The sequence below is a fragment of the Varanus komodoensis genome, unplaced genomic scaffold, assembly GCF_004798865.1.
Source record: "Varanus komodoensis strain SLA01 unplaced genomic scaffold, ASM479886v1 scaffold169, whole genome shotgun sequence".
NCBI classification, from domain to species: domain Eukaryota; kingdom Metazoa; phylum Chordata; class Lepidosauria; order Squamata; family Varanidae; genus Varanus; species Varanus komodoensis.
In genome coordinates this window covers 1-14,707 of record NW_025335502.1, presented here as the reverse complement: position 1 = coordinate 14,707, position 14,707 = coordinate 1, and the positions used below count along the sequence as shown (strand labels likewise).

The 14,707-nt window shown below is 45.0% G+C and overlaps 1 gene segment (V, D, J or C); it reads right to left on the bottom strand.

Annotated features, from left to right (window-relative positions):
* LOC123021500 overlaps window positions 1-13,075 on the bottom strand; it is a 28,760-nt gene extending 15,685 nt beyond the window's left edge. The window contains exon 1 of the C gene segment in view: window positions 13,016-13,075.
* Window positions 13,076-14,707: the final 1,632 nt, after the last annotated feature.

Genomic DNA, 14,707 nt, shown 5'->3' with positions numbered 1-14,707 from the left:
AGGGAATTGGGTCTCTTCAGCCTGGAGAAGAGGAGACTCCGAGGGGATCTGTTGGTGACATACAGATATGTGAGGGGATGCCACGCAGATGTGGGACACGACCCTTTTTCCTCTGCAGTGGAAGGCAGGACAAATTCCAGTGGAGTAAAGCTCAGGGAACCAAGATTTAGGGTGGATGCCAGGAAGTACTTCCTGATGGTTAGGACCCTAGGTATGGAATGGGCTTCCCCGGGAGGTCGTTGAGGCCCCAACGGTGAGGGTATTTAAGGATAGGCTGGACATGCACGTGGTAGGCATGTCATGAACGGAGCCGGCTGGAACCAGAGGTCAGACTAGATGGCCCAGGAGACCCCTTCTGACTCGCTCTGTTTCTGTGTTTCTAAGAGGATGCACTCCTTTAACTACAATGAGTTAAATGTAGACTTCTACCAAAATGTTCTTAGCCATAGGCACATTAAAACTGTCCACTTACCAGGCAAGACTACTAGCTTGGTTCCACTTCCAAATGTGACTTTACCCCATGTACCATCGTTACACTGTAAGAAACACCCTTACAGAATGGTGCCCCTCAAAGTTGGGCATAGTGCTACCTTCTCCATGGGTTTTTCAAGGAAAATCCATTCAGTGCAGTCTGCATTTTTACAAGGAAATGGCACAGTTCATTTAAAAGTGATTCTCTCCAGATTGTCCTTAATGTTACTGATATGCTAGTGAGCTGCTTAGAGGATACCTAGGTGCAAGTGAACATAATTGGGTAAAAGTGCTCTGTTTTGCACCCAGTCTATTAATCCCTTGCTGAAGTGGGTGTATATTGGGCACGGCATTCTTTTTCATCCACAGATCCCTCCCAAATGCATTTCAAAAGTTGGCTCAAACGGTTTGCCGTTTCATTCATTCATTCATTCATTCATTCATTAGATTTATATCCCACCTTTTTTCTTTTAAAGGACTTCAAGTGGCTTACATCGTCCTCCCCTGCCTGCTCTTAATCTTATCCCCACAACAACAGCCCTGTGAGGTTGCTCAGGCTGAGATTCTGTAACTGGCCCAAAGTCAACAGTCAGCTCCATGACTGAGGACTAGAACTTTGTTTTGAAGCTCCTCCTTCTTTTGAAATAAGAGAAAGTGCTTGATACTCAAACAAGCTTCATATTTATAGCACAGAGATCTACCTAATGAAGATCAGAGTACTGTAGGGAGGAAAGTACAGAGAACATAATCTGAAAATTTATTTGTGCCCCCAAAAGGTCTAGGAATATTCCACTTAATATCTGCCATCCATCCTTTGAACATCACTGTCTTGGAATATATGACAAACTCCTTTTATAATTCCACATCGATTTCAAAGGTGGCTTCCCACACAGCACATGGGTTGGATTCAGCAAGTATATATCCAAAGTCATCTTGGACAAAATTTCATCCAATTCATCAATCATCCAACTCATCAAAATCCAACAGTCTACAACTGAAGACTCAAGCAAGAAGGGCCATGTTGGTCAGAACAAGGGTCCATCTAAGCTGGCATTCTGTTCTCACCATGGTCAACTCATTGCTCACGAGAAATCCACCAGCAGGATGTGAGTGCAACACTACTCTCCCACCCATGATCCTCAGCAACTGGTGTGCAGAAACATTCTGGAGATTCCAGAGGTAGCCTAGAGCCAGGAGGATGGTAGCCACTGATAGACTCCCCTTCCATGACTCCATCTAATTCTCTTGTCGGGTCATCCAAATGGATGACCACCACTACATCTTCCAGAAGTGAACCTCGTCGCCTCAAGCATGTCCTGAGAAAAAGCTCCCTATTATACTAAGTTATTTCAGCCATCTCCACCCAGCTGTTCCTTAAAACTGCATGAAATTTTTAATTTTAACTCATGCTTTTAACTGGGGTTTTAGTATATTAATGGTCGGATGCTGTGGGTTTGTTTTATTCTACATATTTATTGTAAGCCCTCCCAAGACATTCTATAAGATAGAAAAGCTTTTAATTAATAAATAAGTTTATGAGAGGTACATCACAATGTGTAGTTTCCTCTCATGTAACTGTAGTGAGATTTTGGTTTACTCCCTTAAGCAGTTCTTACATTTTTATGGTTGAGTTAGTATTCATAGAAGGCCAATATAAGCAGATAAGAAGGAAGAATTCCATTTCCCAAATAAGACTCTGCGAGAAACCCCCACGGTCCCTACTCAGTCACCCACAGCTGCCTTTTGCTCCTAGTTGATGCTTCTTGTGCCTCTTTTGACATCGCCAGAGAAAAGCCATGAAACTTACTGGGTTGCACCCTCAGAATGGTTCCTTCCCCAAAGATCAGCTTGTTAGTGTTTGAGAACCACAGTGATCCAAAGTCCCACAAAAACCTCTAGGGTTCTACTCCCCGCCCTCCACAATTACTTCGCATCTTGCCAAGATCAGTTCATAAAGATGAGTTGAGAAGGAGATCCCACATGCTCCCAGAATTCAAGGGAATCTTTGTACGATACCTAGCATGCTACTAGTGTTTATTTACAAGCACACTGGTAGAAGCAGAAGCTGCATCCTATAACACGGTTGTGTATTGTTACAGCCACACACATAATTTTACTTAAACATGTTCCTTTGATGGCCATCAATTGCTGCAAGATTGCTTAACTCCTACTAGACACACCGATCGGTACGGTCCCATGGAAACGCTTTGAATGGAAAAGCCTGAGTGATGTTGCAAGGGCGCACCCACGTCTGCGTGACGATATTTTGTGGACTAGCACAGTCTTTCTGGTGCACTTTCAACACAACTGAATAGGGCGAAAGACCAGGTTGTAACACACAGAAAGATGGAAAGTCACCAAAACAATTGCAACTACACAATGGGAGGAAGAGGTAAAACTTACTTGGGATCACCTCTAGTCTAGACCCGCTTCCAAAGATCATGGCCCAGTTCCCACTGGACACCCACAGTGTTTCCTGTCTTGACAAAAAGCATTCAGGCACAAGGAGAACTAAGATTATAAAGCTGAAGTTGTTGCAGGTCTAGCCTATCCTTGGACACCCTAGTTGAGCGTTGTGTTCACGTACTGGTCAACCAGCTTCCAGAGGATCTCACAAGAGGACAGAGTGCCATGGGACCGTGCTGCCCATTCTCCCCAGCATACACAGACATATTGTCCCTGAGAGCTGAGACAGCAAAAAGCCTTCTGAACCAGTAAACTTCTCCTCCATGGAGTTAGTCCACCTCCTTTTTCAGCTGCCCAAATGAATGGCCATCGCTACACCACACAGAAGCGAATTTGTGAGGCGTGAAGGAGTGTCTCCTTTTATCTGTCCTGGAACAACCAGCCAGCTTCATGGGAAGACCCCTTGGGGTCTAGCACTATGGGAGACCGCAAGCGTCTCCTCCTCCACTCTCTTCCACCCACCTCCATCATGATTTCCCTTGCTGGCCTGCTTCCTAAGCTGAATCGTCTCAGTTGCTCTGCATCACAGCGCCGTGATTTGAGCCACACGAGCTCAGAAACTCACCGGGAGCCAGTGCCATTACCCACAAGTGGTATGCTGCAGATGAATGGGACCGTGAAGGCTGAACCAGGCTCCATTCTACACCCAAAGCTGTCGGAGAGCGGCAGCCGATAAGGGCAGAAGGGCAGCAAAAGCAACGTCCATCGCATTTGTGACGTCGCAACGGCACTATGATTTCAATGAGGTCCCATTTCAGCCTGAGCTTGCTCAGAGGTTGGCCAGCATTTGTGCTCCTGTCGCTGTAACATAGAGAAACAGCTGGAAAGCACGGGATGGGGCTGGACACAGAGAGATGTTGGTTGCATGCGTCAAGACTGAAAAAAATGCACTTGGCCATCTCCTGGGAAGGGGACGGGTCCCTAAAACCATCACATGCAAGTTGCAAAGTTAGCAAAGTGCATTAATATTGCTAAAAGTGTTTTTAACGGCTCCTAGTTACAGAACACACAGATATTTTAGGGGTTCAGCTTGTGTTCCGGATTAACTGAATGCGGCAGCTCCAAAGTCCACTGCACCTCCTGGAAAAAGATACGCCGCACATAGTGAGGGAGAAGGGCTGGATCTGCACAAAATCAGGAGAACTATGCTCTGATTGCAATCAAGGGGAGAATGTGGCCATCCATTAAATTAAGTCTCATTGATGTCGATGAGAACTAAGTTAACTAATTTCAGTCCAGCTCCAACTTCAGCATCCATTTATTTATTTATTTTTTATTTAGATGTGGAGATCTTTGGTTTTTACTTCAGGACCTGAGAAAGCTGAGTGAGATCTCTCTGCCCCATGCACATGTGAGTACATGTATGCGCACATGTGCACAGACACAAAACAAGGTCATTTCAGTTCTGCTTGAAACATATGATAAAGCACGGGCAAAAGACTTTAGAAGTCCAATTCAAATAGTGATCTATTTGAAGTGAAGCTTGTTTTGAACATCAAGTGGATTTTATGCCTCTAAATCGAGAGTATTAAGTGTATCTATACTAAGAAGGAAGTTAGATTGTGTTCAGTGGGTGCCTACTCATTGGAAAATATGTCTTGGAGTGCCCTGTAGCAGCTCAATCCTATACACATTTATCTGAGAGTAAGACCCATTGAAAACAGTGGGATTTATTCCTGAATAGACATACATTTAATCTCAGACATGACAAAATAAGCAAGACTTACTGGGTATGACAAGCAGTCTCGAACCCCCACCAAAGATCACTTCACTTCCACCGACATCACACAGTGGTTCAGACCAAGGCAAAAAGTGAGACTGCAGATTCCAACACCAGGAAAACATCAGAGTCAGGATCCAGAACCAGAGAGTCAGGATCCAGTGGATTTGGTTCAAGATCCCATGAATCCAGAACCAAATCCACTACAGATGACATGCCTTCCCCATTCAGTACAATGGAGGAAAGCAACCCACAGTGGCATGGGTTTTTACTGAGAAAGGTATGAGGCAAGTTGTGCAGGAAGCTAGATGGAATTCTGCGTGTGCTCTTTGGAGTTGCTGTGCTTGTTAAATAATGCTGGATCCCAAGAAAGATGACTGAGCATCCTTCTTGCGCTCTGGAGGTCCACCAAGACATTGTTCTAGTTATTCAAATTGTTTTAAATTCAGTTTTGCATTAGAATTTGGGTTGTTTTTATTGTACAGTGGTCTTTGGAGTTTAGGAATTGTTGTGAACTGACCAGAGAGTGTTGGATTTTGAGAGCTATAGAAGAGATGATGAAGATGATGATGATGGAGGAAGAGGAAGAAGAAAAGTGTTTTCAGATGATGCTTTTGAAGTGCAACCATTTTCCCTCAAACCCATATTTTTTTCAGAAGGCACAAACAACCTCACCTTCCCATGTTTTCCTACCATTTCTTCCACCTTCCAATGTTTTCCTGATATTTCTTCCACCTTTTTATTACCAGAGAAAAAGAAAATAAGGAAGAAAAAGCACAGTGGCAACATTGGTGACTGGTAGCACTATGGACCATTCATCTGAACGCACCCAAAGAGAATCAGAAAACACGTAAGGATACATCTGGGGGCCGTTTGATGGTGGAAGACCATTTTATGCAAAGGAATTGAACTTACGGGGCTGGATGAGTAATCTTGTCCCAGGTCCAAACAGCAGCTTGTAACTTCCATCATTCCCACAGTGAGTTTTGTTTTAGCATAAACCTCATCCAACACTGTATCACATGCACATGCAATTGCAAAAAATTCTGTGCATAAAAAATCATCTTTGGAGCAAGAAACTGCCCTGAACCTCATGTGTCCTCACCTATCCGGGTATTTGCCCTTAACGGTGTGTTACAAGTTGGGAGTTTTGGCAGGGAGGACAAGTTGTCCATCTCCTGACCCTACTTCCTAGACTCTTGTATTGGATTATAGTATCTGCTCCACTTACACTCCCATTAAACTCAATTTTTGGCTTTCAGCCATTCTGGAGGGGTCTCTCCAACCAGGCTGCCCAGTTAAGTCAATGGTCACCTGTTGATGTTACCACAAACAGCAGCAAAATTGCTCACTGCTCAGGATGTGATAAAAGGAGGGATGTGTGAACCAACACAATTGGAGCTCATTGTTTAGAACTTGTTCTGCCTTTTATCCATGTCAGATTGCAGGCTTTGTTTTCCTATGCACAAGAAAATTCATGTGGATTTTCATGTGTACTACCCTTGCCACCAAATTTATATAAATGTATCAGTTGTGGTCCTTTTTGAAATGCATGCTTTTTCCAAATGACTTGTCTTTTCCACATGCGTTTCCTGCAAAGGCATCGAATAATCTATCAAATTAAACGAGCACCAGCAGAACTTGCTCTGGCCAGTTTATACTCATTTTTTTCCATGCAGGGGCAAATGGGGTTAAGTTCTAATTATAAATGAGCTAAAAAGAATTGCTTGTATATTCATAGAATCATAGAATAGTAGAGTTGGAAGGGGCCATGAAGGCCATTGAGTCCAACCCCTGACTGTTGAAAGACACCACGTTACACCACCCCACTCAGATGGCTGGCCAGTTTCTGTTTGAATGTCTCCAGTGTGGGAGAGCCCACCACCTCTCTGGGCAGCTGGTTCCACTGTCCTATTGTTCTGACAGTGAGGAAGCTTTTCTTTATGTCCAGCCTGAACCTGGGTTGTTGCAACTTGAATTGATTATTCCATGACCTGCACTCTGGCATTAGCAAGAAGAGATCTTGACCTTCCTCTTTGTGACAGCCTTGGAGGTACTTCTAGGGGGATATCATGTCCCGCCTCAGTCTTCTCTTCTCAAGGCTGAACATGCCCAATTCTCTCAGTCCCTCCTCATAGGGCAGTGTTTCCAAACCCTGGATCATTTTTGTTGCCCTCTGCTTGACCCTTTCTAATTTCCTGCATCTTTCTTAAATCTTGGTGCCCAGAACTGGACACCAGCATTCCAGGTGAGGTCTGATTAGCGAGGAGTATACAGGAACTACTGCTTCTTGTGATTTGCTGGATGAGAGACTCTCAGATGCAATGGTAGACAAAATTTGAAATCAAGAGAGCTGCAACCTTCTCACAACTTTGGATCTCAGTGTCTGTTTGCACCCTACAGAGAGCCTGGAATCTGGGCTTCCCCATTCCGGGACCAATGCCTAACGGGAAGCATTAGAAAGAAATATTAGTAGCCCTATGAGATAAAGGTTATGTTAACCCTGCTCACTTGTGAAGCTCTCTGTAAGACCTTGGATGCATCATTTTCTCTCAGTCTAATCCAAATCCTACCTACATTCCACTACAATGTCCCCCTCACTGAAATGCTTATACAGATTCAAGTTTTAAGTCCATATTGATCACTCTATCATCGCTAAATCTCCATCTTTCACTGTTCCAGGACTTTGGGATGCCTCAGGCAGAAACTCCAGAAGAATATCCCCACTTTAGCAATAATATACTAATAAAGTACAAGATTCCAACAGCTTTTAGCATCCCCCTTACAGGCTGTAGGATGCAGCGCATTGGAGGACATTTCCTTGCTTGAATGTGCATCCGAGCAACGCCTTAGAATCGTGAAAATCAGTTGCCTGTGGTGATTCCAAAGGAGAAGGCAAGAACGAGAAGGAATAAGAAATGCATTCAGGTTGGGATCAGATTAGATTTGAGGAATTAGACAAAAGAAGTAGCCTTACCAGGCAGGACAGTCAGCCCTTGTACCTGACCCAAATGTCAGCTTCTCCCATGATTCACACAATGTTTTCCACCACAACATAAACCCACACATCAAATGCATCAAGTCTGCTGAGGGCTGGGCCAGGATTGTCCACCAAACGGATGCATCACTACGAAACTTTATCCAAGTGATACTTGGTTTGTATAAGTTTAACCAGAATAGAAATGCAGGGGGTAAGGGAAGGGGTGTGTATGTGGACATTTTCCTCAACTGTGGCACACAACACAATAGCACAAATTCAGTGTGAAAACTTACTTGGCCCCACAACCAGCTTGGTGCCACTTCCAAAGATGAGTTTTTCAAAGCTGTGGCTTAGAGCCAGTGTTTTCTGCCAGGACAAAATTATCCTTCCAGTTTTGGGGTACCCACCTTTCCTCCTGATTGGAATTAGGGGGTGGCTCTGCCTGAACATCTCATGCCCAGTCTTGAGATTTTTTGAAAATATAAGATTTATTTTTATTTTATTTTTTATTTATAAAATTTGTATGCTGTCCAATTACTAACATCTCTGGATAAGATGGTATCAAAAGTTTTAGATAAATATCTATTGTGCCTCCATTACAGTTTCTCACCTAACACGTACTTGCCTCCCATCCCTTTTGTAAAAAAGATCCCTTTTGTAACATTCTAACTACATCTGTTTTAGGTCTGGTTTTTCGTTTTTTAAGTAAAAGGCCAAGAGATCCCACAATTTCAAGGCCATCTTTTCAGAATAAATGGATTTTGGAAAATGTGGTGGTTTTCATGCAAAGAAAGCAGACTTATGGGCAGGGCTGTCTGAACGCATGGGCCTGATGGGCACTTTCCCGCGGGGCCCATACTAATCTGTGTATGTTAACCCTTGGAAAACTGGAACACTTCCAAAATTAACTGTAGTTGTAGTTGTCGTAGGGGCCCCAGTACCCGGCTTTGCACGGGGCCCATAATGCTTGAGTCAGTGCAGCACAGGGCCACAAGGCTGGTGGCCGGTTTGCAGGGGATGGGGCATGAGGCGAGACTGAGGGAACTGGGTCTCTTCAGCCTGGAGAAGAGGAGACTCCGAGGGGATCTGTTGGCGACTCTCAGGTACGTGAGGGGGTGTCACACGGAGGTGGGTGGGTTTTCCCCTGCAGAGGAGGGCAGGGCACGTTCCAATGCAGCCAAGCTCAGGGAACCAAGATGTAGGGTGGATGCCAGGAAGTACTTCCTGACGGTTAGGACCCTAGGTATGGAATGGGCTTCCATGGGAGGTGCTTGAGGCCCCGGTGATGACAAGGACAGGCTGGACATGCACATGGTGGGCATGTCGTGAGCGGAGCCGGCTGGTGCCGGAGGTCAGACTAGATGGCCTGGGAGGCCCCTTCTGACTCGCTCTGTTTCTATGTTTCTATGCTGTTAAGACGGCCCTGCTTACGGGGTAGGATAAGATAAGATTCGGATCCAGATCCAAATGTTGGCCATTCTCTGTAGTCTCTCCTATAGGGCCACCCAATGCCATTGCACGCTGGCTGGGGGTGCGAAGGATCGCAGCCTGCCAAAGCATTCAACGGATCGCAACGCTAGCCCTGGGAATGCAACCTGTTCTGTATAAGCACGCAGATGGGATGCGGGAGGGCGTCCCGTGGGGCGACCCTTGGCAGAATGGAAAAGGAAGAAGGGGGAACTTACGTGGGGTCACCACCAGCCTGGTGCCACCTCCAAAGATGAGCTTCCTGCTGCCATCTCTGTTCTCACAGTGTTTCCTCCCTTGACAAAAATTTGCCAGGGCAGGAAATGTGCGCCGGACTTGAGAACACGGTCCTGAACTGGTTTGCCTAGCACAGTGCCCAGAACGAAGAGCTGACACTTACGTGGAGTCACAACCAGCTGAGTGCCACTTCCAAAGGTGACTTTCTCAAAGGCATTAGACACACTGTGTTTTCTGCCTTGTCAAAATGTCTTTTCTTGTGCGTTGATACTCCTTCCTGCCTCCCTTCCTGAAGGTCTCTGGACCTGATGAATGAAATTTCCAGGGCTGTGCTGCCTGGAAATCCGCTTTTCCACCACAACACAAGCCCACACAACGCAGCTTCCATCAAACTCGCTGAAGGGCACGATGCCACAACTGAACAGAAAGATGGACCAAAAACTTACACAACAACGATGCTTTGCCTCCTTCCCCCATACTTGATTTGCATAGGTTTAAAAAAATAGATAAGGCATGGAGCACGGGCATAACGGTTTGCGTGTGGAAAGCGTGGAGAGCCCGTTCTGAGATTTTGCAAGGAGACACTCAAAGAGGTGAAACTTACTTGGGGTCACAACCAGCTGAGTGCCACTTCCAAAGGTCGGCTTTCCAACACCACTATTAGTCCCACAGTGTTTTCTGCTTTGACAAAAAACCTCCTCCCTCTTTCAGTGCTGCCTTTCTTTTGCATGTCCATCTATTTGCTTTTTGAAAGTTTCTAGTCCTCATGGCTGGAATTAAGTGGGCTGTCCTGAATGGAAAAGTCAGGGCTCCTTTACACTTCTGCACCCCAAAACAACTGTCCACCCACTACTGTATCCATCACCCATCATCCTCAAGCGTGTAGTGCACATTCCGATAGCAAATTGAATTCCAAATACACTTTCGTGGTGGAAGTAGCAAATTCTAAAAAAGTCCCTTTCCCCATTTGGGACGGGGGTGGAATATAATGACTGAATAATTGATACTTTTCTGCCCTTCACTGGTAGCCAAAAAGTAGAAGAAAGCAAAGGTAGGTGTGAGGGATGCAAGGTAAAAGAAAGGGCATTGCCATGAAATATGAAGTGCCTGGAAAGCAAAGGCGACTTACGCAGCTCAACCGTCAGGCTGGTCCCTGGTCCAAATAGGGAGCCATAAGAACCATACACACCCTGGTTTCCACCACAACAATAACCCACACAATGCCGCATCCACTGAGTTTAGTGAAAGGAACGGTGCCCAGAAAGTTGTGCTTCTCTGGAGCACTGACTCCAACATGCTTGATTCGTACGGATATGGGGCATCTGGCCCCATATGTGAGTGGGGACAGGTGCCAAGGTGGGGCGAATGGGCATTATCTGGAACCGTTGCCCTGGCACAGTGACAAGAAGGGAGACAGGAAACTTACTTGGAGTGGCAACCAGCTTGGTGCCTCTTCCAAAGATGATTTTCTCAAAGCTGTTTGTAGACCCACAATGCTTCCTGGCTTGACAAAAATGTCTCCCCCATGTCAGTGGCAGCCATCTTTCTGTTTCTCTTCCTAACGCTCTTTTTTTAAAGTCTCTAGCCCTGAGGAATGAAATTAGGTGGAATGTTCTGTTCGAGGGCACCCAGCTTTCTTCCTGTCTTCCTGTTTCAAAGTCTCCAGTCCAGCTGGACTGTTCTGACCAGAAACCTCAGTTTCCCTTTATATTCCACCACCTACCTGACCCCTATCTGACCACCCTATTGTCCCTTTTTAATTACGCTTGTGCCGTGGTTTTGTAGGGTTCACATCTAGCTTTCTTTGCTTCTTTTTAAGCAAACAGTTGGGAAAACAGCCTTCACACTTCACACTTCACAAAACAACCCCTTCACACAATCATTTCCATATACTCATACACCGCTGCAGCTGTTAACACATCCTGTACTGGCTGTTGGATCCTCAACATTTCTTTCTGAAGAGGCATAGGATTATGCCCTTAACGGTTGGACTGAAACCCATTTGGAGTTGACCAGTACCACCAATGGAATGCTTGGCTAATGCGATTTGGTCTCCCTGAATCCATAAAGTTTTTTCTTCTCTTCCTCCAGGGCCCTGGGGTTTCCCTAAATGAACCCTCACTGTCTTCTATCCCATAGGAAAATATTTTCAAATGGAAACTCTTCCCATGTTCAGTTCGGATGTGTTGATAGGAACCCCGGAGTGACTGTGGGATCATTTGCCGCAGTCCTTAGTTACTGGGGTGAATTAAGACTTGCACAAATGGCTTTTGCAGCAAATGATCTGGGTGGCTCAGAATTATTTCTTCCCTCCCTTCCATGGCCCCGAGGAATGGGAAACCCAGCAGAACAGAAAAGAAGGAAGGGGGCACTCACATGGGGTCACCACCAGCTTTGTGCCGCCTCCAAAGATGATCTTCCCAAAACTGCCAGAATACCCACAGTGTTTCTGGCCCTGACAAAAACTTTTCAAGGGTACAAGGAGATGGCGGGTGCATGCATAAAAGTAGAAGGCCAGAAAGTGTGAAATGCTCCGTATTTGTAATCCCTTGCAAATTTTCTGGTTCCTATAAGCTGCAAGCTAGAGACAGGATTTCCCCCAGGGATGGAAGTGCCACATGTTTTACTAGGAAATGGTATCCAGACAGCAACATCCGATTCTATGTCGGACTGTCCCCCATATCTAGTTCCCGAGTCGCTTCCAGGGTTTTAGGTGGGTCTACTCTAAGTAAGCACACTTGTAGGGAAGCACATCCTATAGGGGTCCATGGGACTTCCTTTTGCCTAAGCGTATATATTTGCCTGGTCCATTAGACTAGTGTTTTTCAAAAAGCATGGCAAATAAATTGCAAACTAGAAGCCCCAAGTTGCTCTTCTGCAGTGGACTGCCCTCAGTGTTTTTTCACAACAGATAAGACCGAAAGAGAGCTAGATACTAGAGTATAATTAACAGGGGAATCGAGCCACTAAACTGAATGAGATCCACTGGGATGCTTCCTTACCAACAGTTTGAATCGCTGACCGAGGCTTCTGCCAGCACAGCTAATACTGGAAAGGGAGTTAGGCATTGAAAGACCAAAGATCTGGAGGGTTACAAGTTGCCCACTCTACCTGGACAGAATTGATCTGCAGGAATTGTCATTTCGACCCCCTACCACCACGGAACAGGCTCCCTATCACTTTCAATTTTCTAGTCCTCATTCTGTCTGCCCAAGAAGTTCCCAGATTGGCAGCAAAAGCAGCAAATTCTGAATGGTGACCCTCCACACACATGATCCAAAATGTAGCAACTCATTAGCTGATTCCAATCTTCCCTTTCGTGGTAGCCAAAACCAGGAGAGAAAACATTGCTATAAAATAGGACGCATCTGGAAAGCAAAGGCGACTTACAAGGCAAAACCGTCAGTGTGGTCCCTGGTCCAAATCTGATGTCATAAGCAGTATCACCACAGTGGTTTTCACCACAACAGAAAGGCCCACAATGTTGCACCACTAAAGTTTGCCAGAAAGACTTGTCAACCAAAAAGTTAGCATTGGACTCTTTGTCTCTACCATGCTTAATTCATGGAGGGTTGAAAGAACGCAATATATGTGGGGCCACGGATGGGCAAGGAGACAGTAACCTGAACCTCTGCACCTCACCCAAGCGACCAAAGGCAAGAGTTGAAACTTACTTGGTGTCACCACCAGCCGAGTCCCACTTCCAAACACGATTTTATCGTAGCTATTGCTAGAGGCACAGTGTTTTCTGCCTTGACAAAAATCCCCTCCCAGTGCCTGTGGCTCCCATCTTTCTGCCTGCCTGCCCACCCTTGCTGGGGTCACAAGTTTCTAGTCCCCATGTTTTGAGGTTGGCCCTTTTGTTGTGCTGGAGCTAATGGCCTGCAGGATTCCCTTTAAAGGGCTCTAGTGGCCATCAAGGCCTTTCTCAAATTCTGGCTGGGGGTTTTGAGCCACTGGGCCCTGCAAGGGAAACCTTTTAATTATTTTGGTGAGTGGAGGTAAAGGTGAGAGACATGAAATGTATGCTCATGCTATGTGGGATCAGAGATACTTGGGGGTGCAGGAGAACGGCAGGGGGGCCGGTGCCCCAGAGCGCCCCACTGAGCAGCACGGAAGAGAAGGGGGGGGTGGGACTTACGTGGGGCCACCACCAGCCTGGTGCCACCCCCAAAGGTGAACTTCCAGAGACCACTAGTATACCCACAGTGTTTCCTCCATTAACATAAATGCCCCTGTTCTGGTGACATAAGGTTCAAATACAATCGGGATATGTTAAAGTTTATAAAATGTGGGGTTTTATAAGGAGTTAACAACATTTGACCAAGTGATCTTAAAATTAGATGAGAAATAAATTAAAAGACTGTATAATTTTCTTTTGGATATGAGAATGGAAGATAAACAAGTTAAAGAAACTATGATAACGTGGGCACAAAATTTTGGATATAATATTGAGCAACAGAAATGGCAAAAGCTGTGGGAAAGAAATATTAAAATAACATTAGCAGCCTTATATAAAGAAAATCTTTATAAAATGTTTATAGATGGTATCTGTCACCAAATAGATTAAGCTAAGATGTTTCCAAATATGTCAAATGGATGTTGGAAATGCAAACATAAACCAGATACTTTTTCTCATATGTGGTGGATGTGTGATAAGTCAAAAAAATACTGGGCTAAAATACATAAATGGCTTGCGGCAATATTACAAAAAACTCTAATATTTAAACCTGAAGTTTTATTATTAGGCATCATACCTGATGATGTTGATAATCAAGCAATGTATTTGATTCTACATGTAACTACTGCATGGATTGCATTTGCCCAACATTGGAGGAGTGAAGAAACATCTGCAGATGAACTGATTTTAAAAAAGATTTTGGACTGTGTCGAAATGGACAGATTGACCTTGTCTCTGAAGGAGAAGGAGAATACAGACTTCTATCAAATTTGGAACTCTTTTTATTATTGGCTAGAGAAACGGGACTATGCATAGACTTAAATATGTTTACGGATTGCTATAAAAAAAAGCATGAGGGGCTGACCCAGTAGGTATGATGTTTCTGATGATTGATGGTTCTTCGTGTCTTTTTGTTAGTTGGTAGAAAAATAATAAGGACTTTCCTAAATGCAGGCTGGAGGTTTTGAGCGACTAGGCCCTGAAAGGGAAAACCTTTTAATTATTCTGGTGAGTGGAGCAAAAGGAGAGAGACATGAAACGTAGGGGAGAATAGAAAGGACATGCTATGAAACATGCGGACTCTGCAGAGCAAGGTTGGCTTAATGGGGGCTAGAAACGTGAGGAGGATACTTGAGGAGTGTGTTCCATGGTGGTGCACAACCAAGGAGGTAGGTTGGCGTTAGAT